The sequence below is a fragment of the Wyeomyia smithii genome, chromosome 1 (genome assembly GCF_029784165.1).
Source record: "Wyeomyia smithii strain HCP4-BCI-WySm-NY-G18 chromosome 1, ASM2978416v1, whole genome shotgun sequence".
In the NCBI taxonomy this organism is placed as follows: Eukaryota; Metazoa; Arthropoda; class Insecta; order Diptera; family Culicidae; genus Wyeomyia; species Wyeomyia smithii.
In genome coordinates this window covers 27311414-27334621 of record NC_073694.1, presented here as the reverse complement: position 1 = coordinate 27334621, position 23208 = coordinate 27311414, and the positions used below count along the sequence as shown (strand labels likewise).

The 23208-nt window shown below is 38.9% G+C and overlaps 1 protein-coding gene across 18 annotated transcripts in view; it reads left to right on the top strand.

The window, feature by feature from the left end:
* Window positions 1–23208, top strand: part of LOC129719173 (heparan sulfate glucosamine 3-O-sulfotransferase 6) — a 123983-nt gene that overhangs the window by 6530 nt on the left and 94245 nt on the right. For 9 of the 18 annotated variants that reach the window (XM_055670647.1, XM_055670642.1, XM_055670645.1 and 6 more), the window contains exon 2: window positions 2183–2987. The gene's annotated coding sequence lies outside the window, so the exon portion shown is untranslated. The remainder of the gene's footprint in view (window positions 1–2182; window positions 2988–23208) is intronic. The other 9 variants (XM_055670659.1, XM_055670658.1, XM_055670655.1 and 6 more) reach the window with 3 other exon arrangements.

The window sequence follows — 23208 nt, the reverse complement described above, 5'->3', positions numbered from 1 at the left end:
CAAAAGTTCAGGAACTTTGAATTGAGTTAGAATGTTTAAAACAGTGAGGAAAGTTTAAAAATAACACCAAATGGAAAAAAAGGCTCAAATTGTCAAAATAAGGCCAACAATATCCAAAATTTAACATAAGGTAAGAAGGAAGAAAATGACAAAAAGGTCAAAATGTCCATCGGGAGAGGCCAAAAGTATTAAAATATATTACAAGCAATAATGAAGATTAAAAATGTTAAATATATCACAGAAGGAAAGAGTTAGAACAAAAAAAACAACACGTCAAAATATTAATATGCTAAAAAAATTCCAGAAATGTCATAAACGGAAGAAAAAAAAAGTGCCAAAAAATGTTTTGAATGTGAACAATTATTTCGAAAACTCCCGCAGAGTTTAAAATTCACAAAAACTTAAAAATATGAAAAAAATAAAATTCTCGTTTAGTGGAATTCAAGTTTCAAAAAGGTTCACAACATTAATAAAAGACCAAAGATGTAAGAGAAATGATAAGTGTGTGAAAAGAAGAAAAGGAAATAATGTGAAACTTCTCTCAAAAAGGTGAAAGTATCTTAAAAAATGTCAGCAAAGGTGAAAAATGTTTAAAAACATTCATTGATAAAAAATAGAAAATGTCGAAATACGTTAAAAATATTAAAAATATTTGAAATGTAAATGAATGTAATGAAGAGTGAAAATTGCTTGTCAAAAATGTTAGAAATATCAAAAAGCTGTCACAAAAATGTCAAAAATTTCGAATAATAAAGTGTCAAAAATGTCAAAATGAGCTCACAAAGATTATGCAATGTCAAAGGAAAAGAATGAATGTTGAAGAAGGTAAAAAATTGTAAAAAAGTATAGAGTTTCAACAAAATATCACATAGAGTTGAAATGTTGGGGATGTCTAAAATGCTTAAAATTAGATATGCTAAATGAAGATAAAACTGTGAAAATTGTTTTAGAAGTTTAGGGAAACCTCAAACTTAATACAATTTATTTTTTCTTGAATTTCAACGAAACACTCACAACAACTTGAATAATTCATTATTTAATTCATTCAAATCAACCATAATGTGGAAAAACAATCTCATCTTTTCCCTTACCTGTAATTCAGCGTGTTTGGACCAAGAAAATCAAAGTTCAGAGCTCGATACCATACAAGGCATCTGAAAATCTGACATTATTTTACGGTGGAAAAAGAAAAAAAAAGAAAACTATAGCCAAAGTTTACCGGATTTCCCCAGTCCCCAGTAAAAGAGCGGAACTGTTCGAGGTATCAACAAGCTTCCGATCGAAAACCGGCAGCCGGAGTAGCAGCAGCAGCCGTCAGCCCGCGTCGCATAACGAACGAATCGCGAATACGGCAGAGCAATATTAATGAGGCAAAATAAGTTCTTACTCTTAGACTGCTTGCTGATTTTCCTCCTCCCAGGTTTGCCAGTTCAATAGGTCCGGGAGAGGGTAGGGCAACCGAGGCCGGCGTTTCTTCCGTTTGCGTTGGCTTCCCGCAGTAGTCCACCTTCCAAGTCCCAAGCCACCACCACAACCACGATTATTGTCAGCAACAATGGACTTCGTTAGGGAAGTCCGGGGGAGTGCAAAATTACGCTAATGAAATGTAATTCAATATGCGCCAATTGAAGAATATCTGTGCGCGGTCCTTCTCCCCCATCCCTGCCGCCGATGATAGTGGCGCAGGAAAGGTGCCCCAATTTTTGAGCTCACTGCTCATACTCCGGGGGTTTGTTCGTCGGTTTATTTGATAATTAAATCTTGAATCGAGGTTATGTGCACTGTATGATTTTGCTTTGGCTTTTGGCAGCCCGTTCTCAGACTGTCTATTTGAAATCTGTGGGTTTGGTGGTTGTTTAAGCAATTTTGCATACTTGAAATCGTAAAAATATCTAAACAAAGTTTCAAGTTCCAGCAAGCTCCATCAACTAGAGTTTATGGGTCAAGTTGAAGGAGGCGCACGGTGTATTTGTTTTCCGCAGCCGCCTTAAATTAAAACCCAAGAAAAATTAGGATCCATTTCTGTAGATCAAAAGACAAGCAAACAGTATTTAGTGTTATTGTTTTTTGAGTACCCTCTAACCTTCGTTCAAACGGAAGCTTGCTTGTAGAGTCGGTCCTTCACAACGGAAATAACAAAAGCGACCTCTCCTGTTACCTTGTTCTTATTTTCGCTCCCTAGCTTCGTCGGCAACATCGGCAATAAGAGGGCAATAACAATTCGCAGCAGTGAAAAGGATAATACTTAGGCACACCCTCAAAAAAAAAAAACGTACCGCACTCGGTCGTGAAATGGCGTGACATTACAAGTTTATTCAATCCCGTATCCGACTTCAGCAGTGTTTTTTCCGTCCTATGGCCTTGGTACGTGTGTGTGTGTGTGCTTGTGCACAGCGTACTTATGAGTAGCGAAAGCTGAAGAAGAACAAGAAAAAGTGATGCTTATCTAAATATCCATTTCACGCAAGGACAATCCAGGCAAGTAGGACGCGATAGCGATAGTAGTCAAGAGAAATCGAAAAGCATCCGGGAAGCGTTGGAGTGCGGATACAGAATGGAAAGTGACTGCCGTGGAAAAGCACTGGCTCATCATCATCATCATCCTGATCGTCGTCATCCCAGTTGGCCGTTGTTTTCAGTGTCGTTTTCCAGCAGCAGCAGCAGTGCAACGGTGGCAGCGCTGCCAGCTGGTGCTTCGAGTGTCAAGTGTTAAAGCGGTTGCTAGTAGTGTCAGTGGTGGCGTCGTCGTCGTCGTAGTCGTTGCCGTGGCATTGGGTTAATAAGCGAAACGGGTGCAAAATGATAAGAATGTCATTGGTGAAAGAGCAACATTCGCACTTTGTTTAATTTGAACACCGAAGGCCGAAGAAAGGGGTGCTGCGGTTCAGTTGCTGGCAGGTTCCGAGCAGTAGAGAAAAGCTGGGAAAGCAGTAAGCAGAGTGCAGTGAAGCAAGCACTAGCAAGAGCTGGAGCGATTTGGACGGAAGGTAGGTAAAACGGGAAACGAACGTGGTTTGCCGGAACTTGGGGAATGTGGTGTGCTTTTACAGAGTAAATAAGAGCAAAGAATTGGCTCCTCTGGATCGCCATTGTATGTTATTGATGTTTACTGAATTACTTTAAGTGAAGAAAGTTGCTCTAACCCGTTTCATGGTTTCGAGTTGACGGTGAATTGTGATGTCGTTATCATGTTTAATGGCGCCTTGTCAGACCTTTATCGTCGCGAGCGGAGCAAATCATTATGACGAGCATGATGAGCTTATTTAAATTATTAAGTCGTCATTACAAGCCGAGAAAAGGTGAAAGCCCCGAATTAATCCACCTAGCGGTGAGACCCAGCCTATCTCATTTAAACTTTATTGTTTGTTGAAACAAATTTGCCAAAAAACTTCAAATTTTCGAAAAAAATGCATCTTGATAATTTCTACTGGGTTCATAGTTTACTTGAATAATAAAATTGGGTAGCCAACAGTACAATCATACCGAACATTCTAAACTAAACATTCTACAACTAAACAAACAGAAAGTCGCAATAAATTTTTGTTGCAAGTATTTGTAGAAGGGAAAGTTGAAGAGTCTTCGTGTCGCCATACAATCGCTTCAGATCCGCTGAAAATTTTCCGTTAAGCTCGAATAATGTAAATTCCTTTTGTAAAACTGCTCAAATCCGCTGAATCACCGCTGATCTTTGACTTCTGGAATACTTGCAAATCACCGATTCCATCTCTTACTACCTACATTCCATTAGAAACTGGTGTCCAATTCTTTCAGTTTGTTGAAGAGAACTCAGTATTAGGCAGGCATTAGACAAGGAAAATCTTTGCTAGATTTGATACGGACATTTTTGGTTAAAATATTTTTATAAGCTATAGGGGACTTGGGGTAAGCCCAGCCCCCTAAGAAAAATGATTCTTTAGTAGGACTTTATGGCAAATATTATTATATTTCTTTCACAGAATCATTGCCCAGATTGTTTTCTACAAAATATGAAAGCTTTCAGTACTTTCAAACTGTTATTCTACAAGGAATAGTGAAGTTGTGAAACCAAGATAAAAACGACGTTTAGCAACCAGTGCGGGTGAAACCGGCACCTCTTGGGGGTAACACCGGCACCTAAGTTTGTTCATGAATTTACTCGAATTAACTGAACCAATTTGAAATCGGAAACCGCCAAATAAGTGATCTTACATTTCTGTATGTTACTGTTGAATTTGGTTGTTGTCGGTTAGCTGGGCTGGTTCTGGGGAGATTGCCGGAACAAGTTCACAACATTATGTATAAACAATGAAAGAATTCGATACTCGGCAAGCTCATCACGTGGCACTTTAAATCATATTATTAACTAGTTTAATCGAAGCCAGGATCACATTGACCACACCGGAGCATATTACAAATACCACCGGGAAAGCGGTCAGTTCTGTGACTTGATTCAGTACATTTGACAATTCTAATAACCCTTGAAATCATTTATAAATCACAGAGGAACTTGAGTGCATGGTTCTTAGTCGATTAATTAATTTATTTAGCAGCGAGACATCGGTATTAGATGAGAAATATGTGTCAGTAACATTCAACTAGCCTCAGACCATGTCGGGTTTAACCCACTCACTGGGTGACGGTGTTACCTCGACAGCACACATTTTTTTGAAAAGAGTATTTCAACAAATTTATCTCTTCAATTTACCTCAGATCGAATTTCTTTGATTGCTAACAATACAGGCAATAAATTGTAGAGCAACGAAAAATTACTTTAGTCTTTGCAAACGAATAAAAGCTTAAGTTCCACACACGAAAAATTACATTATTATTTTGACGTTTGCCGTTTCACGGTGGCTTCGATGTATCTTAAAATGTCTAAAATATTAAATACCAACACTTCACATATTCCAAAACACATTTAATTAGCGTTTCTAGTAAAATCATAGGGTTGACGGTCTTACCCTCAGTGCCCGTTTTACCCCCAGTACCCCTACTATTATACTATAGCAACTCAAAACTCTGTTTACTTGAACGATAGCAAAGCGACTTCGCTTTTTTATAAAATATATTTACTATGCCATCAATCTAGTTTTCATTGACAGAACAATGTTTCAAACCGTTTTGTAGTTTGTATCGATATTGATCAGAGAGTAGGATTCCGTGTAAGAATTTTGGTTGATTAATTGGAACATTATTTCGTCATACGGCGGTTTTCTGTAAAAGACCGATAATACACTGACTTTGAGTTTCAATGAATGATTTTTTTTAGGTCGCATTGATTTACGCGCTTCTATATTTTTTATCAATTTACAGGTTTCAAAAATTTGTATCAATGAACAAAGTAAAAATTCAAGCAACTATTCCCTCAGTAGCGAACTAACAAAATTAAATTAGCAAATAAATTGGACGAAACAAATATTAGCACAAATTTTCGTTTAGTGAATAAGACAGCAAGTATTTATGAAAAAAAAAATTGAAGCAAATAATTGGATATTGCACGGCAAACAAATATTAACTGTTTCTTCATGCAAATATTTACTCCGTGTAATGCTCACTTTAGTGCTACTCTACAGTTTGACGACATCAGTTCTACGTTTTGATAGGGTATTTATTTTATTGCACTAGTGCATAGGAAACTATATTGAACCTCACGAAATTTCGCATGGAACTCGGGAATCCCGGGATCTCGGGAAAAATATTTCTTTTTCCGGGAAAAGGTATTTCCTGGGAAACTTTTCTCGGAATTGCGAACTCTAATTTTCACTCTTGGCGATCCAAGAGTAGCGATGTTATGTTTCAAGTAAATGGATATTATAATGATAAAAGTATAATGTGTTAAATTTGACGTAATATTTTCGAAATGACTTGTGCTAAAGAGTTAGTAAAATGGAAGAACTTACTTTTACTTACTTTACTTTACTTTTTTGGCTAACGAACCGTTCACCGGTCTAGGGCGGAACGAATTAGAGATGTCCAGCTTCTTCTGTCTTGGGCAGCCGTTCTCCAGTCTCCCCGTACACCAGCAGATCGTGCATCTTCTTCCACCGCGCACATCCACCGCGTGCGAGGCCTACCACGGAGTCGACGGCCTCTTCCTGGTTCTCTACTGAAGATAGTTTTGGCGGCTCTCTCGTCAGGCATCCTGGCTACATGTCCAGCCCACTGAAGCCTGCCCCGCTGTATTACCTTCACTATATCAGCATGTTTGTATACCTGGTACAACTCGTGATTCATGCGTCTGCGCCACACTCCATCTTCCAGTTTACCGCCAAGTATCGATCGCAGAACTTTACGCTCGAAAACTCCGAGCACTCGTCGATCAGCTTCCTTCAGTGTCCATGCTTCATTTCCGTAAAGGGCCACCGGGAGTATCAGCGTCCTATACAGCGCTAGTTTTGTGCGAGTTTGCAAACTACGGGACCTTAGCTGGCCCTGTTCGCAGCTGCAACTCGTCGTTTCACTTCACGGCTCATATCGTTGTCACATGTCACAAGCGTACCAAGATAAACGAATTCGTCAACCACTTCAAATCGTTCCCCATCTATCTCCACCTCAGCACCAACACCACGGGGACTCCCACGCTCTCTGCCAGCTACCATGTACTTCGTTTTGGCAGAGTGAATGACAAGTCCCAATCTCGCTGCTTCTCTCTTAAAAGGTACGAAAGCCTACTCCACGGCCTTACGGTTGATACCGATGATATCGACGTCGTCCGCAAAACCAAGAAGCATGTGAGATTTCGTGATGATCGTACTGTTTCTTTCGACGTTTGCTCTTCGTACTGCACCCTCAAGAGCGATGTTAAACAGTAGGTTGGAGAGCGCATCCCCCTGCTTCAGTCCATCCAACGTTACGAACGCGGCTGATGTCTCGCCAGCTATCCGCACGCAGGATTTTGGTCCCTCCAGTGTCATACGACTCAGCTTTATTAGTTTGGTAGGGAAGCCGTGTTCCAACATGATCTGCCACAGCTCAGTTCTTTTCACTGAGTCGTATGCCGCCCTGAAGTCCACAAACAGATGGTGAGTCGATAAGTTGCACTCCCGGAACTTATCGAGGATCTGTCGCAGGGTGAATATTTGATTCGTCGTGGAACGCCCTTGTCGAAAACCAGCCTGGTATTCGCCAACAAAGGATTCCGTTAGCGGTCTCAATCTGAAGAACAGGATACGGGAGAGCACTTTATATGCGGAGTTGAGCAACGTTATTCCTCGATAGTTGACACAATCCAATCGATGGCCCTTCTTATATATAGGGCATATGAGGCCTTCCAACCAGTCGTTCGGCATTTGTTCGTCCGCCCAGATTTTTAGTATCCACCAGATAGATCGCATAGTACAGCCGCTCGCTTCCCGCTTTTAGAATTTCGGCCGGGATACCGTCCTTCCCAGCGGCCTTGCCGTTTTCAGCTCACTAATCGCCTTTTTCACCTCCTGTGTCGGTGGCTCCACAGCTTGTGCGTCACTCATAATCGTCATCCTGTTCCTGCTCTGCTCATCCGGCTCCTCACCGTTCAATAGCGCCTGAATATGCTCCTTCCACCTGGCTGCAACCGTCGGTTTATCAGTAAGCAGGTTGCCGTCCTTGTCATTACACATGACCGGCACAGGGAAATTCCTGCTTCTGACTCTGTTGACAGTTCTATAGAATCTCCGCACGTCGTTTTCAGCACAGCTGTCCTCTGCACTGGCGAGCACCTGCTCCTCGTACTCGCGCTTCTTCCGACGATGAGTTCTATTTTCGGCAGCTCTTGCCACCCTGTGCCTCTCTCTGTTCTGACGCGTAGCCGCAGTGAGCATGCGGCTCCTGGCACGGTTCTTCCCATCTGTCGCTCTCTGGCACTCAGCATCGAACCAGCCGTTAGGCTGTCTTCCACGCGTCGTACCTACCACCTCTCTCGCAGTCGTTTCGATGGCGCCGTGAATACTGCTCCACAGCCCATTTATGTCTTCTACTCCTTCCTCCTGCTGTTCTGCGATCCGTTGATCCAGCTCTCTGGCGTATTCTGCTGCCACGCCATCAGCTTTCAACCGCTGAATGTTGAAACACGTCGTACTCTCTGTACGAGATTTCAGCACGTTCGACAACCGTGCGCGGATCTTACAAACGACGAGATAATGGCCAGAGTCAATGGTTGGTCCCCGAAAAGACCTAACATCAGTAACATCCGAAAAGTGCCGACCGTCAATCAGTACGTGATCGTTCTGGGAGCAGGCTTCTCCATTTGGATGTCTCCAGGTGTGTTTCCGAATATTCAAACGTGGAAAATAGGAGCTACATATGGCCATTCCTCTGGCCGCGGCAAAGTTTATCAGCCTCAGGCCGTTTTCATTGGTTGACGAGTGGAGGCTATGCCTTCCAATGACCGGACGGAAGAATTCCTCCCTCCCAACCTGTGCGTTTGCGTCTCCGATGACGACTTTTACATCGTGTTTTGGGCACTCGTCATAGATTCGCTCAAGCTTGTCATAGAACTTATCTTTGACTTCATCGGATTTGTCGTTTGTCGCTGCGTAGGTGTTGATTAAACTGTAGTTGAAGAATTTGCCCTTAATCCTCAACACGCATATACGGTCATCTACGGGCCTCCACCGGATGACTCTTGTTTTCTGATTTCCCAGCACTACGAAACCGACGCCCCGTTCCGCTGCTTTGCCGCCACTGTAGTAGATGTGGTACTTGAAAGATGTGCGTGCAATAGGGTTTACTGCACGGAATTCCCTTTCTCCGGAATTTGGCCACCGAACCTCCTGAATCGCTGCGATTTCGACTCCCTGCCGCTGTAGTTCTCGAGCAAGCAAGCCAACCCGCGCCGGTTCATTAAGAGATCGGACGTTCCAAGTACCCAATTTCCAATCGTTTACCTCAATCTTTTTCCGTGTTCGTAGCCTAGGTCTTTGCCGATTGATCCGTTCCGTATTTCTAAATTCGTTGTTCGTGGTTGATGAAAGGTTTCGGTATGCTACCTTACCAGGGTCGCGATACCTACATCATGCTGATGGGGCCATCTTAGGTATAGCTGGCGAGATACAGCACTCCATAATTCAGCCGCCCGCTCCGGGTCAGACGCTGTTGTACGCCGCCCCTATGGGGATACAGCCGCGTACGACCCCCCTCCCAGTCAGCTTACGACCATAGTTTCCATCGGGGTTGGTTACCCGATCTCCGCTAAGGTTACTCGTATTCCTCGTACTCGTGAAGGTTGGGATAGGAGTTGCTGGACAGAGGTGAATGGCCACATTAGGGTCTCAAGTTACACGTGTCCAGCCATTTGCCAACCAAAATGGAAGAAATAATTCCTAATTTCGAACAATTGAATTCCGAGCAACGTCGAGAACGTTCAACTTAAATGATGTTGATGTTGAGGTCACATATTTTGTTATAAGCAGTGGATTTTGAAAAGTCTTTGGAATACGTTTCTTTCCAAACCTTTTCAACCACATAATAAATTATTATCAAATAAATTACTTGTTAAAGACAACCCGTTCGTATGACAGCTGTTTTGTTCAAATAAGTCATGCAATCTTTGAGATAAGAGACTTCCGTTTTTTTACTATTTGATAGGCGAACTACTCCATTATTCATCTCATTAAGCCGATATTCACGAAGAATGCACGGATAAAAGAACAAATTTTGATGAAATCATAGAACAAATAAACAAAATACGCTTACGTGCTCTTATAGAATCGTTCAGTATTATATATTTAGTAAACTTAGCTATATTTATCCTGAATTTTGTACAACAAACCATTTTGCCCAACGCTTCCATATCCATCTCAAAACTTAAATCACTGCTCAATTATTCATCTCACGACGCCCCCATATTCATCACACAGCACTGTTAATCATGAATGAATCACATTATCATGAATGAACGTAGCCGCAGCCCGTCGTAGTGGGTTACCTAGATATCCGCTGTAGTTGTTTACGTGCAAATATGGTAACATAGGTAACCACTGCAGTGCTGTCCATTTATGTCAATTATGTCGGAATAATTCAACATTTTCAGTATGATTTGTTCGTATTAACAGAAATCGATTTGGCAATTTTTGAGTTTCTTTAAGGCAGTGAAAACAGATGAAAATACATACAGTTGAAATTTAGGAATTGTAGAAATTTATCTCATATATTTCTGCTAATTTAAGCTGGTTTTTGAAAATTTGAGGTGAAAATTTTAAAGATTAAAGTGTTCTTAGTGCAGTGAGTGATTTTGTTTAGTCATTAAAATTAAAAAAAAATAGTCCGCCAGTGATGAGAAAAACCATGGTAGGCTGCTGAACGAGTCCCGTTGTAGCCGTACAGAACAATGCGCGGATTTTGTTTTTTGAGGTAGATGATTGTAATAAATGAGTTTTCGAGTGTAAATGTCTGACTATTATATCAAATTTAGAGTTTTTAAGTTAGTTTTTGAGGATTCCACTCAATGAGAAATATAAAGTGAACTAAAAAGAATCCATTCCATTGATTAGCAGATCGATTTAGTTAGAAAAGATGCGTTTTTGCCTTTCTCCTAGAAAGGTATAGCCATCACTGGAAAAACCAAAGGTATAAAAGTGCTCCAAAGGGTCGAATCTCGTATATCAATCGACTTAGTTTGACGAGCTGATCATTTTCTGTATGTGTGTGTGTGTATGTGTGTGTGTATGTGTGTGTGTATGTGTGTGTGTATGTAACGCTCTCCCAATCTCACTCGATTTTCTCAGAGATGGCTGGACCGATCTTTATGAAATTAATTGCAAATGAGAGGTCTAGTTGTCTCATAAGACCCTATTGAATTTCATTGCAATCGGATTTTTAGTTTAGAGGTTATGTTTAAAAATGTGAAAATCACGAAACATCATTATCTCAGAAACTACTCAACCGATTTGAACAAAATTGGTTTTAAATGAACGGGCTATCTAAAAAACCCTTAACTTTTGAGTTTCATGAAGATTGCACGTGTGGTTCAGAAGTTACAGAAAGAAACGTGTTCTAGAGAGTGTTTAATCTCACTCATGTTTCTCAGAGATGGCTGAACCGATTTCCACAAAATCAGTGTCATTTGGAAGGTCTTATTACCCCATAAGACCCTATTGATTTTTTTTGCAATCGGACTATTACTTTGCCTGTTATGTTTAAAAATGTGAATCCAGCTTTGAAAAGAAACATATTCCGAAGACTACTTAAACTCACTCACTTTTCTCAGAGATGGCCGAACCGATTTCCACGAAAATAATGTCAAATGAAAGATCTAGCTGCCTCATAACACCCTATTGAATTTCAATGTAATCGGTCTCTTACTTTGTCTGTAATGTATCAATATATGAAAATCACGAAACTTCATTATCTCAGAAAGTGCCCAACCGATTTGAACAATATTGGTATCAAATGAACGGGCTAGTTAAAGGTTCATTGATGAATTTTATAGTGATTAAACACGTGGTTCAAAAATTGTGAAAAGAAACATGTTCCGGTGACTTTTCAAATTCACTCGTTTTCCCAAAAATGGCTGGACTAAATTCAACAATCTTAGTGTCAAATGAAAAGTTTGGCTTTCCTATAGGTTCCCCCGGGTTGTCTCTTAAACTCGCAAATAAGAAATTTCATAGCAATTTGATATGTGGTTCAAAAGTTATGAAAAGAAAAGAAATTCAAAAACTATTTAAAACTGTAACTGCTTTGATCAAAACATATGGCCTCAACAAAATTTAAATTTGGTGTTGTGCTATTCGTACGTTCCCGGTATTGCTCGTGATTGAAGTGTACGAAATTCAAAGTCATTTCTTTCATTTGGCTATTTTTTCAGCACGAATGTTTTACTCCTAATTAATAATTTTTTTAACTTTTCGCCTTTCTCCTAGAAAGGTATAGCAATCACTTGCAAAACCGAAGATATGAAAGTGCTCCAAAGGGCCGAATGGCATATATCACTCGACTCAGTTCGACGAGCTGAGCATTTTCTGTATGTATGATTCTCTCTCTCTCTCTCTCTCTCTCTCTCTCTCTCTCTCTCTGTGTTTGTGTGTGTGTGTGTGTGTTGCCCCATAAGACCCTATCGATTTCTTTTGCAATCGGACTATTACTTTGCCTGTTATGTTTAAAAATGTGAAATCTAGCTATGAAAAGAAACATATTCCGAAGAATACATAAACTCGCTCACTTTTCTCAGAGATGGCTGAACCGATTTTCACGAAATTAGTGTCAAATGAAAGGTCTAGCTGACTCATAACACCCTATTGAACTTTACTGTAATCGAACTGTAACTTCGTCTGTAATGTACCGAATTTTGAAAATCACGAAACTTCATTATCTCAGTAATTACACAACCGATTTAATCAATAGTGTTATCAGATGAACGGGCTAGTTAAAGGTTAACTGATGAATTATGATTTTACACGTGGTTACAAAGTTTGGCTGCCCTATACATTCTCATTTTATTTGATTATAATCGAACTAAGCAACCGTTATGCATTAAATTGTTAATAAAACAACAAAATTCTATTATCTCAAAGATTACACGACTTATTTGAACATAACTAGTGTCATACGAACGAGTCATCGCTCAAACTTACAAATAACAAACTGCGTAACAATTTGATATGTGGTTCTAAAGTTATGGAAAATAAGAAATTCAAAGGCTATTTAAAACTATACCTGCTTTGATCAATATATGTGGCCACAATATAATTTAAATGTGGTGTAGTACCATTTGAATGTTTCCGGTAACGCTCGTGATTGAATTGTTCGAAATTAAGAGTCATGTCTTTTATTTCGCTATTTCTTAAGCATTTACATTACGTCAAATTTCATATTTTATACTTCTATTACAACATCATTATTTTAGAACCCAAAAAATGAATACACATTTATTGGATTGAAGCGTTCATGTAAATCTATTTTTACAAATAATAAGTTTGAATGAGAAAGGCTGGGTCTGACCTCAAGGTGGATTAATTTAGGTTTTTTTCTGTTTTCAATTGTGTTTTCATGTTCTTCATCTATAATTTATTTGACACGGCACAAATACAGTTTAATGTTTGACGGCGCCAATTATATCTGGTAGCTTACTTTCTAAAGTATCTTAATAACTAAAAGCAAATTTTTTATCCTCGCTGCCGACTACGAGCTGAAACTAAATCTAACTTAAAGCTAGAATGTTTTGCATTAAAAGCACTGATTTGTTGTTTGATGGTTTTCCATCGCCATAGGTAAGCAGCATATTGAATATGTTCCGCTGCTGGGCCAAGATTTTACGGACTGGCATATTGGGTTGTCTCCCTCGGGACCTGAGAGTATCGTGCGGGTCTAGTTGCTGTTTCCGGATCCGGGGTCTTAACGTGTTCTTGTCGTTTGGTTGGATGTAAATGTGTTTTCATGTTGTATGAGATGAATATATGGGCTGAGATGGAGCAGTTCCCCTACATAATAGTTAAAGTGAAAGCTTGACTGTAATAAAATAATTTAGAATCTTAGGGGCAACTAGACCTTTCATTCGACTTCAAGAACGCCAGACCCGATCTTCGAGGAAAGTCAGTGAGTTTAAAAAATCTTCGGAGTAGGTACATAAGAATGTTGTGTTAACCCTAGAGCTCCTACAAAAAATATAATACTACTCAGAATAGTTTGCATTTTTACGGATATTTTTCGGAAAGATGTCAAATTGGCCAACTGTTGGCCAGGGTGTGTGATAAATGATTCATTTTTATTTCGGAAGGATAGTTATCCTTCATCACTGTATTTGCGGCAGCCTGTAGCGTCTCAGCGGAAGTCAAACGTCTTCCGGTTTTTATACCATAGTATATGTTGAAATCATAGTGATTTTTAGGTTGGATAATAAATGAAAAAAAAAAAAAAAAAACGCGAATTAAATTGAGAAATTGAATCGAATTCGAGATCCACATCTGTAATCACAAGCACGAAACTTTAGCCACATAACGTTTTCTTTTGTTGACAGCTTGCATTCAACCCAAAGTACGCAGAAAAATAGCGTAAACATATTTGTTAAAAGTCAAAGAGGAAATTCTTTTTAAAATGTTATCTGATGAAGGTGTTACGAAGAAAGAAAAAAACACACAAAAAATATTTCAAACTATTATTAAAAAGTCAATCAAAAATCAATTTAAGAAACATAAACTCCAAAATGACATGAAATCACAATTGAACTATGAAAACCAATTAGAAATCTAAAAAAAATACAAAAATAGCAAAGAATATAAAAATAAAAAGACAAATGATATTACAAACAATATATTGTTCACAGAAATGATAAAAATAAAATAAAAATTTGAAGGGCATCTACACTCAAGGACGCACAATTTTAGTATCATTTGGAGTAAAAATGTGTCGTTATCAAAAGTTTTCATATCAGTGAATGCTGCGAAAAAATAATACTTTATAGATCATTTTAAGATTTCAAAATTGGGCGATCGAAGCAAGCGTGCAACGCGAATAGAAGTCTTTTATTTTTCGCGTCCGCGTTTTTACAGTAAAAATTATAAAATCTGAAATACAAACCGTAGTCGTAGTTAACAAAAGTATACACAAAAATTTACTCAGCTATACACACCACTGGTGCCAAGTGTCAAAATTTGTTGTAAAAACAAGCCAGTGAGCTGTTAAACGTGTTAGTTTAGTGGAAGAATGGAAGCCACAGGATTGTGGAAAAGAACAATTTCGATTTGATGTTCATAATAGAACCCTAGACGCTCCCAAAAAAAGTTTTATGAATGTGGCTTAGTATTCTTTCTTACATAATTCCATTTTATCTTAGATTTCATCCATGGGAAGGCAGGATTATTTGCATAATGCGTTAATGTAGTAAATACAAGAATTGTTCCGTAATAGTTAAGTGGTATTCAGCAGCTTTGAACAATTTTGAGTATTTGATAAGCTTCCAGGATTTTCTAAGGAAAACCGGTGATGTTAACGCTATTGAGTTAGTGAATATCGATAATTTTAAATTTATATGTATTAAGAGCAATACGAGGTAGCTCGCGAGATAGGTGTAATTGGTTCGAGAGAAAAAACGATTTACACTTTGAGGTTATAATTTTTCGCATATTCAGTATTCACGGAAATACTTCGCGCATCATGTGTCGTGTGCGAGATTATGTAGCCCAAGAACAGTCCTGTCCGCACAACAGCTTTCGTGATATTTGAAGTTAATTTTCGCGTAACGTATAGGATCATTAATACAAATGCTATCCTGTGATACTCGTAGAGATGCAGTGGAACCCGCGGTCTCTGAACTAAACGAGCATCATCATCCTTTTCCTTTCCAAGTAGTACCGCCTTTTGGTCGTAGTCGGCGTCGTTATTGGTCAGTTGTAAAAGTATTCCGAACCAGTAAAAATTGCACAATGAGAATGTAATGCTAGTCCCAAGCACTATTCATCTGGTTCATTTTGCAATTTTGTTTGTTCGACCAATCACGCAGTACAACTACGGGTAGTCTACCTATGCTATGAAATGCATTTTAACATTTCAAAATTGTTTATATTATCAAAAAAAAAAAAAATAGTAACAACCAGTAGACATAATTGATTATTGATGTGACCCTAAAAAACTTCATGGTTTATTAAAAAAAAATAAAAACAATTACTAGTCAAAATGGCCAATTTGGCCTCGATAACCAACTGACAACGCTTATCCATATTTTCATAGGATTCCGGAGGCGCTGGATGTCCAGCTTGTCTCAAGCCTTCTTCAACGTAGTAAAATTGTTTTACTTGTTAGTGTCGACAATTTTGTCCATTTGGACAACAAAATCACCCACAAATTCCCAATTGAACTCAAGTCGGGGCTTGGGGGTGACAACACCATTGAATAGATCCAGGCTGATTGGAACAATGCTGCTGTTTTCTTCTCACTGCATGCTTCGGATCATTATCTTGCTAGAGGTATAGTTGTCCTCCAGCCCTATTTTCAGCTTATCGCAAAAAATGATGTCAGTGTAACCATCGGCCGTCCATACACCGTTGACTTGCGTTAAGTGTCATACCCCGGCCTACGAGAAACAACCTCACACCATGATGCTTCGAAGCGTCGTCGAATGGTGCGATTGGAAAGGTCCGGATTCAAGCTTACTTGAATCGCCCGGATTTTTCCTTCCCGGATGATTAGCGTGGCTGTTCTTGGGTAAGTCATGCGTTTCGGTCTTCTTCCCGGTCGAGCGGCTACGCTTCCGAGCGTTTTATACTTCCGAATGACCAGCTGAACCGCACCAAGGCTTATCCCACACTTCTCAGCAATGTATCGTTGAGAATTTTCACGCTGGAAGTCACGCACAACCAAATTTCGGAGCTGTGTTGAAATTTGCTTTCCATTCACTTTCTGGAAGTTTCCTCAGCGCCAAAAACATGCCACTACGCACGAAAGATTGACTAAACAACTACGAAAATTATGTTTGTCAGATGTAAACTACCAGCTGTGAAATCGAGGGCTCATTCCGCATCAAAGACTCGACAGAAATGGACATTATAAGTGGTCGCTTTATTATAATTCGATCTGTGTATACAAATAACGGTGTCATTTCCTATGGCCTAAAATAGGCCGACGATATAGCTTGTTCTGAGCTCTTTACTCGGGAGTCCCGTTTATACGTACCAACGCGAGACGTGGAGATCGACGGTGTTGTGACCGATCCGAGTCTGTCCGTCGAATGCCTCTTGAAGGATGTTGTTGGCTGTTTTAAGAACAGCAGCCTTCCTCAGGTACAAGTTCTTGACTGCAAGCAATTGCGACCCGTGTCACTCGTAGAGGGTGAGAAAATCTAGACCTCGTTGAACTCGTGTCGAGTCTCATTTGCCAGATCTACACTACCAAGCCACGTCTTGGTCCACCGGGTTCGTCTCTCTGTACGACTATATGTATGTGTCCTAGGCAGGCTTCTTCCGTTCTCTTGATTTCCTTCTCTTTCCTTCTCTTTCCTTCTCTACCTGCCAAACCCCTTGGAGAACTAGACTTTCTCTCACACAGAGTGAGTAATTATCCACATTTAGGCGTAGAGTATTTCAGTCGCAGAGTTCCTTTTCACTCTTAATCATCGCGTGTTAGGGGTAAACATTTGTTTGCTCTCTCAATTTAGGAGGGAGTAGTTTTCGTTAGCTTCTCTTTTACTAGAAGAGAAGTTGGCCAGAGACAAAGCTTGGTCCTAGGTTTTCTCCGGCCTCTGGCTACTTTGCGTTCTTACACTGATATACATAAGAAGAGCGCGATCACTTCTCTCATAACATCGAACCCCTTTGATCAGCTGTCTTCGGATGAAACAGACTCTGACGATCCACCATCCACGGCTTTCACCAATCCTGGGGAGGAAAAATTTTTTTTTTCTAAACTTCCCAGAAATTGTCTTAAGATTTCCCAAAGTGGAACAAAAAGTGCTGCGGAAAAACCAAAGTAAACTCCTTCTGGGCTTGCAAATTTTAAGTTCCAGAAAGAGTTACCAAGCGCTTTCAACAACATCTAAAATCTCACATCCCCATATCTCTTGCACATCCAGTTGATGAATTCAATACTGGATTGGTGAAATTTTCTGGCATTGTGGACTGGATTTTTGAAACATTCACTTCTTTTGCACCTGATCCAATTAAAAATTTTCTCACAGTTATCGAATTCTCTGCGGAGAAGACTGAGACGGTAGTTTTTTTTTTAGGAAGCGTGACCCTGTTCGGCTTCAATTACAATTGATGGGTAAAACAATTTCTCAGGTTTTGGCACATTAACCCTCTAGTGCCTGGTGCCGCCTTTAGACGGTCTTCAATTAAACCTTTGAAAAGCTTCAATAAGAACTTAAAAAATGTTTATAAAGCTTCATAGTGATTTTTCTCGAAGTCCGTCTAAAAACTAATTTGGGCACTAGCAGGTTAAGCATCTTGGTGTCTGTCTTGACTCTGAAGGCACCCGAGGTTGCCATGTTAGGTATGAAGAATGCCAACAAAGAGTGAATTCCCTTCGTACAATAACCGATCCTAGTGGGGAGCCCACCCAGAAGATCTTATAAGGCTTCACCAAACAATTATCTGTATGATATTATCTCTAATTTAGTTTGTAGGGGAAGGGGTGATAAAATGGACACCCTAAGCCATTTCCCAATTTCCTCCACAGTTTAACACTACAACTATGAGTCGATAGCGCACATTAACTGAGCCACTAATGGTTGATACAAAAAATAAGAAGAAGTACTCAAACATAGTATTTTTCGTAGCTTTCATGAGCATTTTCGAAAGCAGTTTTTTGGGGGTAAAATGAACATAGGGAGGTGGTAATATGAACACCTTGGGCGTGAACAATAATTATCCCTTTACAGATAGTAAAATGTTGTTCCATAGCACGCGACACACTTATGCATTCACCAACAGTTCAATTTTTACCGTTTGTCGTAGAATTAATAACAATATATGACCTTATCCGCAAGAAACTGAGAAATAGCGGAAGCTTTTTTTACGGACATTCCGCATTCAACGGTACGTTTAGCCGCGGTCATCTGTTCATCGGTCCGAGTTTACCTTTGCGTTTTTCTGATATAAATACGAAGCATCTAGATTTTTCAATGTAAATTAACACAATTTTTTGATCATCATCATGGGCTGTCCATTTTACCCGCACATACATATTATTAAAATACCTGAATATACCAAGAAAATCATATAAACTATTACTAACCTTCAATGATTTCTGCTGGTTAGTAGTCTAAGTACAGATATTTGCAGAAAAATCGTTATAAAATACTGTTTTACACTAGAAAAAACCTTATTTTTTGTAGGCCGAAAATAACATCACAACCACGAATCTACACGTGTTTTCTGTTTTTGTTTATTATTTTGACTGTTTGACTGTTTCATGTCGCATACTTTGTCTCAAATAGCTTCTAGTGCCTCTAAGATAAGGTGCCAAAGAAGTTTGTACTATTTTTTAACGTAATAGTCGAGATTTAAACGAGTGTCCATTTTACCATCTCATTTAGTGTTCATTTTACCCACAATTCCCTAAGATACTTTAGAAAGTAAGAAACGAGTTATAACTGGATCCGTAAAACATTATTTTGTATTGTGCCGTGACAAAAAAATGTTGAAAAAAAAACAAAAATATAATAAAAACGAACATGAAGCAACAAAAACAAAGAACACGCTGTGAAACAGGAGTTATCAGGAACCAGGAATAGGAAAACCGATGAAAAGACTTCGGCATAATAAAATGCATCTCCAAAATAGAGAAGCTTTTGACAATAGTAAAGATAGAAAGGAAACAAGAAAATTTTAAAATATTTTCGAAGATAAAATTTAAAGGATAAAAAAAAATACATAAAGAATAAAGAAAACATCAAATACCAAAAACTCTGTGAGAAAGAAGAAAATAAATGAAAAATTATAGATTTCAACCGTTCCACACTGTTTCCAAAGTCGCAAAAACTAGATCGAAATTATTTTTACCCAAAAAACCCTGATTATAAGGCAAAGTTGTTTCGTTACTTATTCTTCATTTTATAGAAGTTACAATTTTATGATGTCTTATACAGTCAGGTTTTTAACGCGTTTTTTTCCCGCGGATTTTCGAGTTAACGCGGATTTTTTAATCACTGCGTTTTTTTTTACGTGATGTCGCGTTAATTCAAAAATCTTTACGCGGATTTTCGAATTAACACGAGTTTGTAACCAAAAACGTCAAAGTGTTCATTAAGTAAAAGACAAAGTGTTTATTGAGTATAACAAACCATCGCCCTCTAAAGAATCCGGAATGACCGTAAAAAAGAACAATTTGAAATACTGGTGATTTTTTTGAAAAAGCGCGGGTTTTTTACGCGAATTTTCAATTAACTCGTTTTTCAACGTCGATTTTTGAATTAACGCGGTTCTTCACGAGGTACGTATCCCCTGAGTGAGAGAAAACATGACTGTACTGTAAATTAGATATAATTTTGTCTGCGGATATTTGCGCTCAGGCTTGTCTTTCCTCCTCGAAGAAACACTACCTTGTAGGAGATTATCTTTCCGTCGAGCAACAGAGACGCAACACAAAACTGAAAGAAAAGTGTAGTGCGAAAAATTGCCATACGCAGCTCTCATGCTGAACAGGAAGAAAACGGTGAATATTCACTCTGTTTATTCACATACTTGAACAAAGCATGCTTGCGGTTTTCGAAGAAATCTGTTAGTAAAAATGTCTAATAACAGAAGAAATACTACACACTTAAAATTTATTGCCGGGTCTCCGAAATTTTTGCCGAGAACGGCACCGAGCACTCTGAGGGGGGGATGTTCTCGGCAAAAATCACCGAGACCCGGCAATAAATTTTGAGTGTGTAGATTTAAAAATTGTTTGAAGGACCATTCTACAGAAAACTCCACATAATTCCATTTAAATAGGCAGATGAAAGTATGGTGTCTTCGATAAAGTTATTTCTCCTAAAATGTGCTTTAACTTTGCCGTGCAAAGTGGATTTTTATATGCAGAGAATGGAAAAAGAAAAAAAAAAGAATGAAAAAAAGTAAAATTGGTTTCTCACTTTTAGATTAATCAATCACAAAATCACAAACTCTCTAAAATGAAGAAATATATAATGGAACAACTTTACTGAAGACACCACGGAGTTAAAGTAAACTTTTTCGGGTGAAAATAATTTCGATCACATTTTTGCATTTTTGGAAACGGTGTATGATCTTTGGTACCATTACCCAGGTCGAAAGTGATGTAAAGTCCTTAGAGACCTCAATGAAGTTTTCTTGAAGGCAACTTCCAAGCTCGCAAGGGCCACCAAAACACACAAAATTTTATGAAAAGCAATAATCTTTCATTTTTTCCCAGCTTTAGCTCCAGGGCAAAACCTGCGTTGGTAAGTGTTATGCATAATAAAATTAAAGTAAAGTAAAAACACATCAAACAGATATGATTGAAATAAGTTAACATGCTAAACAATTAAAAAAAAAATGACTAAGAAAAACAAATAAAAAATATTTAGCTACGAAAAAACAGAAAACAAAATCGAAACCCTGACTAGCGAAAAGGCGCAGTAATCCATCATTCTGTAGAACTTGTGTTTATCGAATTGTGACACACTTTTGTCCTACTTTATTTCCTAAACAAGGGATCAGCCATTTCAAGCCGGCTTTTAGCTCTACATAAATATGTATTTTCTCCCATGAAAAAAAAAAACATATATCTCCAAAAGCTAGTCCATCCCATTCGCCCAATTCGATTTCCGCAGGCATTCCGTCCGATAATCGAATTCCACTGCCAATCTAGGTGGTGCGCTGCCCCCCAGTGTTGGGAAATCGATAAATATTCTTCTGCCGGGCCCCGAGGTTTGCTGGGGTTGGCTGACCTACCAAATCAACCTTGTACTCCGCGACCCCGGAATGGAAAGGAAAATAACTCGAGTGTGACGCAGCTCGTATTGTTTGTGACTGAGAAACGGGACCAGCAGCAATCTCGGGGGCTGGTCGGATACGGTCCAAGACTGAGACCGAACTCGGCAGGAGAGGGGGTTAAGACAACTTATACGTATAATAATACACGTCCTGCGAATGAGCAATATGCTCTATAGAAGCGGAGGTTTCGCCCCCCACCGAGTTCTGATCCGTTTGCTGAAAGCGCAGCGTAAGTGGTTAGCGGGAAAGAAAGCAAATCGGACGGACGGAACAGAGAAATCTACTTTCGGAACGAAGTTCGTTCCACTCGAATGCCTTGCGATGTGAGTTATAAACGAGTGGGTGGAGGCTGGGTTCTTGGTTTCTGGGTTGCATGTCGCTTTTCTTTTGAAAAAATAAAACACGCGAGCGAAGAAGCCAGCGCAAGCTGGTGGAACCGTTTCGCATTGTTGCGAGAGGAGATTTAACTCCCACGGTCGTGATTTGGCTCGTTGTTCCGGATTCGCTAGGAATGAACGTGAAGGATGATGGCATTCTCGAGTTAGTATAAATGTGCTTGTTTTCTGCAATCTAGCGTTATGTTTTTTGCTAGAAAAATCATGTTTCTTTTTCGAGTATACTTTTCATCATTTAAAACTGTTTCATTACAGAAACAAACTAATCTAAATATATAAATGAAGGAGAGAGACAGAAATGTGCGAACCTCCATAACTTGAGAATAGATCGTCCGATTTATACTCAATTTTGTTTGTTGTGTTCGACTTAACACAAAGTAGTTTTGTACGGCGAGATAGATTGTGAAATATTGAAGGGGACACAAAAAAAAAGAAATCGATTTTCTACTGCAAACAGCAGTAGTAGAGATAGAGGACATATTGCGTTCTCAGAAGGCGTTGGCAGTTGGAGTTGATTTGTTTATCAATTGACAACCTCCACTACTACTAGATTTTTTTTCACTAAAACGTGATATTTCGTTTATTTTCCAACGAAGCAAAAAATGAAAGAAAATAATTCAGTTGTCAACGATTTGTGATTAATCCGGTGTATGACGAGAAAATTTTAGTGGCTCAGGTAAGTTGAATGAAATTTAACGGTGCCTTTTATATATTCATTAACCAGAATATATTAGAACCCTTAGACATCTCAGATCGAACATTCGGAAACCAATATATCTACCGCCAGTCGAAAAATTTGTGCCGAGTAATACCGACGAAATAGGAGTTCATTCCGAAAATCAGTCAGAATTATATAATCGACGTTGGTTGATGTAAATGAATAATCAAGAAGTGACCAACTATCCAGCAGAACTAATAAATTCTACAAATCTTCTTGGGATGGCACCACCTGATCTGTTTTATTCGCTTCAGCTTTCCTCCAATTTGCGAGAAAATTAGCCCGCCATTTCAAAATAAGTGAAAATTTTCAAAATTCCCCACGTACATGCGTAGAATACGCGCTAGAAAAAAGTTGTTTTTTTTTTGTTTTAAGACAAGGTAGACTCAAATCAACTCAATGAAAACGTGCCAGATGCGGTTTTTATCTATTTATTATTCAATCGTTTGATGACAGAAACTCATTACAAATGCGTTTCAGAATATCGTTCAGAACCATGTACCACGGTCACGTAAATGTGAAATTTTGGCAGCGAAAAACAAACATAACGACGATTTGAATTTCATAATTTCGAAAGAAATTCCTGATAAATCATTAGATTGTATAAATAAGATAATAATAAATAATTAATGTATATATATAATTCAGAAGAAGTAATTAACTATCCAAAAGAGTTCCCTAACTCTTCTAGATCATCCAGCAATTCCCTTATTTACATCAGTGCACATAACTGACGGTTGAAAGTTGAAAATGTCATTCTCACGCTCAGAAA